Genomic DNA, 9,165 nt, shown 5'->3' on the forward strand with positions numbered 1-9,165 from the left:
TGCGGTTCATGGGGTCACAAAGAGTCGGACACGACTGACCAACTGAACTGAACTGAAGTAGAATGCAACCCTTTGGCTATCCATTTTTTAATTTTTTTCTTCATCTTATTTGTGGGCTTAAAAAAATCTTAACATGTTATGATTCATAGAGTCATAAACTGTCACAGTCATTTGCCATATCATACAGTATTTGTCTTTCTCCATCTGACTAATTTCACTTAGCATAATACCCTAAAAGTCCATCCACATTGCTTTAAACTTCACATATTTATGGTTGCCAAGTGTTCCACTGATTTGTGTATGGATATAACAGATGTGTGTATGTGTGTTTATACATATATAGATGTTCAAGCTGAATTTAGAGAAGGCAGAGGAATAAGAAATCAAATTGCCAACATCCATTGGATTATCAAAAAAGCAAGACAGATCCAGAAAAGCATCTGTGTGTGTGTTAGTTTCTAGTCTGGCCTGACTGTTTGCAATCCCACAGACTGTAGCCCACCAGGCTTCTCTGTCCATGGAATTCTCCAGGCATGAATACTGGAGTGGATTTCCATTCTCCTTTTCAGAGGAACTTCTCAGCACAGGGATTGATCTCTGGTCTGCTACATCGCAGGAAGGTTCTTTACTGTTTGAGCTACAGGTAAGTCCATCTACTTCTGTTTTATTGACTATGCTAAAGACTTTGTGTGGATCACAACAATCTGTAGAAAATTCTTCAAGAGATGGGAACACCAGACCACTTTACCTGCCTCCGGAGAAATCTGTATGCAGGTCAAGAAGCAACAGTTAGAACCGGACATAGAACAACAGACTGGTTGAAAGTTGGGAAAGGAGTACATCAAGGCTGTATATTGTCACTCTGCTGATTTAACTCATATGCAGTGTACATTATGTGAAAACCTGGGCTGGATAAAGCACAAGCTGGAACCAAAATTTCCTGGAGAAATATCAATAACCTCAGATATGCAGAAGACACCACCTTTATGGCAGAAAGTGAGAGAAACTAAAGATCCTCTTGAGGAAGGTGAAAGAGGAGAGTGAAAAAGCTGTCTTAAAGCTCAACCTTCAAAAACTAACATCACAGCATCTGGTCCCATCAGTTCATGGCAAATAGATGGGGAAACAATGGAAACAGTGAGAGACTTTATTTTCTTGGGCTCCAAAATCACTGCAGGTGGTGACTGCAGCCATGAAATTAAATGACACTTGCTCCTTGGAAGAAAAAGCTATGACCAAGCTAGAAAGCATATTAAAAAGCAGAGACATTACTTTTTCAACAAAGGTCCGCCTACTAAGAGCTGTGGTTTTTCCAGTAGTCATGTATGGATGTGAAAGTTGGACCATAGAGAAGGCTGAGCGCTGAAGAATTGATGCTTTTGAACTGTGGTGTTGGAGAAGCCTCTTGAGAGTCCCTTGGACTGCAAGGAGATGCAACCAGTCAACCTAATGTAAATTATTCCTCAATATACATTGGAAGGACTGATGCTGAGGTTGAAACTCTAATGATATAGCCACCTGATGTGAAGAACTGATTCATTGGAAAAGACCCTGATGCTGGGAATGATTGAAAGTGGGAGGAGAAGGGGACGACAGAGGATGGCATCACCAACTCAGTGGACATGAGTCTGAGCAAACTCCAGAATGTGATGAAAGACTGGGAAGCCTGGCTAGTTGCAGTCGATGGTGCTGCAAAGAGTCGGATATGACTGAGTGACTGAACTGAACTGATGCACATAAATATAAATAGAATAATAAATACAATATTTAGATTGTATTTCTACAATAATAGAAAAATAAATACAAAGGATGGAATCTGCACTCATCTTTTACATTGGCAGGTGGATTGTTTACCACTAGCAACACCTGTGAAGCTCAAAGAAGGCATAGGAAGTATATCCATATATATATCCATATATATATATATGTCCATATATATATATATATATATATATATATATCCATATATATATATATCCATATATATATCCATATATATATATATATCCATATATATATATCCATATATATATGGATATACTTCCTATGCCTTCTTTGCTAGTGGTAAATAATCCACCTGCCAATGTAAGAGATGAGTGCAGATTCCATCCTTGACTTGGGATCTTGGGATGATCCCCTGGAGAAGGAAATAGCCAACTTCAGTATTCTTGCCTGGAGAATCTCATGCAGACAGGAGCCTAGCGGGCTACAGTCCCTGGGGTCACAAGTGTTGGACATGACTTATTGACTAAAGCATCATTACCATGGTTTCTTTTATATTTTATTTAATTTTAATGAAAAAATTTCAATAGGAGCCAACTTTCATCTTCTACCCCACTCAAGGATCCCTCCCAAATTTGTCTCTCCAATTTAATTTTGCTTTTAGGTTATTAGCTACACTCAGTGCAGCGTATGAGATTTTAGCCTTACATGTAGCCCCTGACACTGAGATCCAGGTTCTTTAAACCATCCTCCTGCCTGTTCATGCATCAGGCAAATTAGATTAAAGAACCTGTGGAAAGCCACTCTCTAAATGATACTCGCTTGGGCAGTTTGCTTCCAGGATGACACCAGCCCTGTGATGATCATCAGTTCAGTTAAGTTGCTCAGTCATGTCCGACTCTGTGACCCCATGGGCCGCAGGACGCCAGCCCTCCCTGTCCATCACCAACTCCCAGCGCTTACTCAGACTCATGTCCATTGAGTCGGTGATGCCATCCAACCATCTCATCCTCTGTCATCCCCTTCTCCTCCTGCCTCCAATCTTTTTCCTAGCATTAGGGTCTTTTCAAATGAGTCAGCTCATTGCATGAGGTGGTCAAAGTATTGGAGTTTCAGCTTCAACATCAGTTCTTCCAATGAACATTCAGTACTGATTTCCTTTAGGATGGACTGGTTGGATCTCCTTGCAGTCCAGGGGACTCTCAAGAGTCTTCTCCAACACCACAGTTCAAAAGCATCAATTCTTCTGTGCTCAGCTTTCTTTTTAGTCCAACTCTCACATCCATACATGACTACTGGAAAAGCCATAGCATTGACTAGACGGACTTTTGTTGGCAAAGTAATGTTTCTACTTTTTAATATGCTGTATAAGCTGGTCATAATTTTTCTTCTAAGGAGCAAGCGTCTTTTTATTTCATGGCTACAGTCACCATCCACAGTGATTTTGGAGTCTGCCACCGTCTCCACTGTTTCCCCATCTGTTTACCATGAAGTGATGGGACTGGATGTCATAAGATTTCTCAAGTTTCAGGTCAGGTGGCCTGGTGTTCCCACCTCTTTCAGAATTTTCCACAGTTTATTGTGATCCACACAGTCAAAGGCTTTGGCATAGTCAATAAAGCAGAAATAGCTTTTTTTCTGCAGCTGTCTTGCTTTTTTGATGATCTAGCTGTTGCTGACAATTTCATCTCTGATTCCTCTGCCTTTTTTAAATCAGCTTGAACATCTGGAAGTTCACGGTTCATGTATTGTGGAAGCCTGGCTTGGAGAATTTTGAGCATTACTTTGCTAGTGTGTGAGATGAGTGCATCGTGCGCTAGTTTGAGCATTCTTTGGCAGTGCCTTTCTCAGGCATTGGAATGAAAACTGTCCTTTTCCAGTCCTGTGGCCACTACTGAGTTTTCTAAATGTGCTGGCATATTGAGTGCAGCACTTTCACAGCATCATCCTTTAGGATTTGAAATAGCTCCACTGGAATTCCATCACCTCCACTAGCTTTGTTCGTAGTGATGCTTCCTAAGGCCCAGTTGACTTCACATTCCTAGGATCTGGCTCTAGGTGAGTGATCACACCATTGTGATTATCTGGGTCATAAAGATCTTTTTTGTACAGTTCTGTGTGTTCTTGCCATTTCTTAATATCTTCTGCTTCTTTTAGGTCCTATAATTTCTGTCCTTTATTGAGCCCATCTTTGCATGAAATGTTGCCTTGGTATCTCTTATTTTCTTGAAGAGATCTCTAGTCTTTTCCATTCCATTGTTTTGTTCTGTCTCTTTGCATTGATCGCTGAGGAAGGCTTTCTTATCTCTCCTTGCTATTCTTTGGAACTCTGCATTCAAATGGGAATATCTTTCCTTTCCTCCTTTGCTTTTCACTTTTCTTCTTTTCACACCTGTTTGTAAGGCCTGCTCAGACAGCCATTTTGCTTTTTTGTATTTCCTTTTCTTGTGGATGATCTTGATCCCTGTCTCCCATACAATGTCATGAACCTCTGTCCATAGTTCATCAGGCACTCTGTCTATCAGATCTAGTCCCTTAAATCTGTTTGTCACTTCCACTGTATAATTGTTACAGATTTGATTTAGGTCATACCTGAATGGTCTAGTGGTTTTCCCTACTTTCTCTAATTACATCTGAATTTGGCAATTAGAAGTTCATGATCTGAGTCACAGTCAGCTCCCGGTCTTTTTTTGCTGACTGTAGAGAGCTTCTCTGTCTTTGGCTGCAAAAAATATAATCAGCCTGATTTTGGTGTTGAGCATCTGGTGATGTCCATGTGTAGAGTCTTCTCTTGTGTTGTTGGAAGAGCATGTTTGCTATGACCAGTGCATTCTCTTGGCAGAACTCTACTAGTCTTTGCCCTGCTTCATTCTGTACTCCAAGGCCAAATTTGCCTGTTACTCCAGGTGTTTCTTGACTTCTTCCTTTTGCATTCCAATCCCCTATAATGAAAAGGACATATTTTTGGAGTGTTAATTCTAGAAGGTCTTGTAGGTCTTTGTAGAACTGTTCTACTTCAGCTTCTTCAGCATTACTGGTCGGGGCATAGACTTGGATTACCGTGATATTGAATGGTTTGCCTTGGAAACGGACAGAGATCATGCTGTCATTTTTGAGATTGCATCCACGTACTGCATTTCCAACTGTCTTGTTGACTGTGATGGCTACTCCATTTCTCTAAGATGGCAAGACAGTTGGAGGGTCGAATTCACATTTAGAATCAAACCCTGTTGCTGCCAGAGACTCTCAGAGGGCCCAAACAAACCTTGTCCATACCAGGACCCAGAGATCCCACAGAGACTGAGACAGAACTGTGTTTGAGCATCTCCTGTGGAGGTACGGGTTGGCAGTGGTCTGCCGCAGGGACAGGCACTCTGGGTGTGAGTATGGCATAAGTCCTCTTGAAGGAGGTCGCCATTAACCCCACTGTAGAGAAGCCAGAACTTATGGAGGACTGGGAAATAGACTCATGGAGGGCACATCAGAAGTTTGTGCACCAGGACCCAGGAGAAAGGAGCAGTGGCCCCATAGGAGATTTGCCTGTGGGTGTCCAGGAGTCTCTGGCGAAGGCCTGGGACAGTGTTAGCCTCCTGCAGAGTTGGAGGCGTGGACTGTAGCAGTACATGCCTGGGATCTTTTGAGGGAGGTCACCATTATCTTCATTACCTCCACCATAGTTTGGCCCCAGGTAAATAGCAGGGAGGGAACACAGCTCCACCCATCAACAGAAAATTGGATTAAAGATTTACTGAGCATGGCCCCGCCCATCAGAACAAGACCCAGTATCCCTCTCAGTCAGTCTATCCCATCAGGAAGCTTTCATAAGCCTCTTATCCTTCTCCATCAGAGGGCAGACAGACTGAAAACCACCATCACAGAAAACTAACCAATCTAATCGCATGGACCACAGCCTTGTCTAACTCAGTTTAACTATGAACCATGCTGTGGAGGGCCACCCAAGACAGATGGTTCATGGTGGAGAGTTCTGACAAAACGTGGTCCCCTGGAGAAGGGAATGGCAAACCACTTCAGTATTCCTGCCTTAAGAGCGCCATGAAGAGTATGAAAAGGCAGAAATATAGGACACTGAAAGAGGAACTCCCAGGTCGGTAGGTGCCCAATATGCTACTGGAGATCGGTGGAGAAATAACTCCAGAAAGAATGAAGAGATGGAGCCAAAGCAGAAACAACACTCAGTTGTGGATGTGACTGGTGACAGAAGTCAGGTCTGATGCTGTAAAGAGCAGTATTGCATAGGAACCTGGAATGTTAGGTCCATAAATCAAGTCAAATTGGAAGTGATCAAACAGGAGATGGCAAGAGTGAGCCTTGACATTTGAGAAATTAGTGGAGTAAAATGGACTGGAATGGGTGAATTTAACTCAGATGACCATTATACCTACAACTGTGGACAGGAACCCCTTAGTAGAAGAAATAATGATCATGGTAATACTAAAAAGTAAATGCATGGATCCTAATTAGAGGACTAAAATACAGAAATTGAATTAGACCTGTGTTACTGAACTGAACTCTATGGCTAAACTGAAAGATGAGTTTTTAAAACTCTTATTTGAGATGTAAGTGATACACAACAAAAACGCACATATTTCAGATTGTACAGTTGATAAACGTTGGATGAATACAGCTGTGAAAACTTTCCCCCAGGTAGTATCTGAGTATATCTGTCAGCTTTAAAACTACCCTTGGGCTCCCCGGTGAAACCCACTCCAGCCCTTTTCAACCAACTCCCCAAGCCCAGATTTGGGAACCCACTCCTCAGTTTTATGGCACAATAGATGATTAATTGGTATTCTTTAGAATTTTTCAAACATTGAATTAGTGTGTGTGTATCTGGGTTATTTCCCTCAGCATATTCATTTGAGTAAATACCTATATTTTTTGCAGATCCATTCCCATTGGCCCTGTATAGTATCTTCAGGGTATGTCCCATTTTTATCCTTCACAGTGTTGATGGATCCATGTTCACAGACAAGTTTTTGTAAGGGACTAAGCTGCTCATCTGCTGGGCAGCCACTCAAGGGTGGAACTGGTGGATCTCCGCGCCTTCTGATTCTTGCTTCCTGCCAACAGGAGATGACAGTTGCTGTTCCTTCATCCCTGCCAGCGTTCTGTGTGATCAGTTGTGTTCAGTTTAGATAGTATGATAAGTATGTGATGGGATGCAGTTACAGCTGCAAGTTCCGCTTCCTGAATGAATAAAGAGGGGCGATGGCCATTTGTCCCTTCTCTTTGTGAAGTGTGTCTCCAAGTCGTTTGTTCATTCCAGAGCGAATTGTTTTTATTTTTTATGGAGGTTGTAGGCTTTAAAAGTATTCTGGGTATGAGTCCCTTTTAAGAGAGAGATGTGCCAATATCTTTCTCCCATTGCTGGCTTCTCTTCTGCTTCCTTAATGTTGTTGCCCAAAGATGTAAATATTTTGATAGAGCCTTGGTTATTAATGTTCTGTTCCCAGTGTGGGATCCTGCTTGGTGTGTATCCTAATCAGTAATCGCCTAATGTCTGGCCACAGAGTATCCACGTGTGCTTTACCTGTAGAGTCTTTCTTGCTTTCTGTCTTACATATAGGTCTACGAGTCTGTGTGCTACTTGTAAAACATGGAGCAATGAATAAGTTGAAGTTACTTTTATTTTTTTTTTGTCAAATGAATTTCCAATTTCTCCAGCATTTTTCGCTATACGGTAATTATTTCACCGGATTTTCTTGTTAACTATATCCAAAATCTGTTTATTGGTATATTCCTGTCCCTTCCCCATGAGCAGGTTTCGTTGGGTTTTGGTTTGAATTTCCGCAATGTAGATATCTTCTTTTGGGCAATGATAAAGACAGTTAGAGGATGAAGGTCGTATGACTAGCCCCCAGCACCTTTGTGTCAAAAGCGAGATGTTCACAGTTCACAAGCTTGTGAAAGTAGAATTTTTATCCATTTGTGGATCATTAGAGTATTGTATGTATGTTTTGATTTTCACAAAGGTGCCTGAAATAGGAAGACATTAGTTTTGCTACATTTTGGAGCCAAAAGAAAGAATCCTTGGGTAAATGCTGACTCTGCAGGGCTCTCAACAGAAGCAGATATTCACTTTCAAGCATAAGGCTTTAATCAACTTCAGTTCTGTTTTTTTCCCCTATGTGTTTTTCTGTTTATTGTATTGTCTGAAGAGCTCATGTGATTTAAGGAAAGATGGAATGAACACCATGGTGACTACAACAGATAGGATTGCACATAGAACCTGTCAGTTGCTTAGAGGAGAACTTTTAAGTATTTTTATCTCTAACACAGACATACACACAAACACATGGGGTATAGTGAGGTGCAGATGTGTTAGTTACCTTGTGTGTTATATAAATCACCAGTGACATTTTTCCTTTGGCTCTTCCTTCCTGCTCCTTATCTCCCTACAAACCTCTAAGAGTTGGTATATCCACACTGATTAAACTGAATCCACTTGTGATAGAGGATCCCTCTTCCCCAGGATTTGATATATTGCCAATTGGATAAAGATCCCTGAAATTACTTTTTCAGATAAAAACTTTTAATGCTTCGTGTTTCCTGCCTGGTTCCTAATGTGGCTTTCATCATTCAATTGGCAACTTCTGTTAGAATTTTTAAAAGCCTTTTCATGGTGTGTCTCGGTGGTCACACTTCTTATAGCCCCTGCTCAGTTATTATTATTATTTTTTTGAATTTAAAAGCATACACTGGGTCTCAGTGCTGTGTTCTGCTTTTCTCTACTTGCATTTGGAGGGCTTCTCATGGTGATAGTTCTGCCTTTTGGGCTCTTTAGCGCAGGCACAGATGATGAGGTGCATGGGCTTTGTTGTCATAACAGCATGTGGGATCTTCCCCGGTGAGGAAGTCAGTCTGTGTCCCCTGCATTGTCAGTGGATTCTGAACCACTGGACGCTTAGAGAAGTCCCTCTGCCCAGGTTGTTCTTTCTTAGTTTGAATTTTTGTTGTAGGTGGCTTCCTTGGGTGAGACCTAAGTGCGCATGGCTTCATTGTTTCTGGGCCTATTAGAAGTTGTCCTCCACTCTTCCCCAGTAGCAATATTGGACACTTTCCAACCGGTGGAGGGGGGGCTCATCTTTCAGTGTCATATCTGTTTGCCATTTTACACAGCTCTTGGGGTCCTGCACAGCAAGAATACTGGAGTGGTTTGCCACTCCGTCTTCCAGCGGGTCATGTTCTGTCAGAACTCTTCACTATGACATGTTTGTCATTGGCGGTCCTACACGAAATGGCTCATAGATTCCCTGAGTTATGCCAGCCCCTTCAGCACACAACACAGTAATCCGTGAAGGGTGTAGAGCTTATATGTCAACCACTCTTGTCCGTTTTCTGTCAACAACTAGAGTCAGTGGACACAAATACCTTGACCTTGGAGTGCTGTGTGTGTTTGTAACACGCATTCAAGGTGTGTGC

This window comes from Odocoileus virginianus, unplaced genomic scaffold (genome assembly GCF_023699985.2).
Source record: "Odocoileus virginianus isolate 20LAN1187 ecotype Illinois unplaced genomic scaffold, Ovbor_1.2 Unplaced_Contig_6, whole genome shotgun sequence".
Lineage (NCBI taxonomy): Eukaryota > Metazoa > Chordata > Mammalia > Artiodactyla > Cervidae > Odocoileus > Odocoileus virginianus.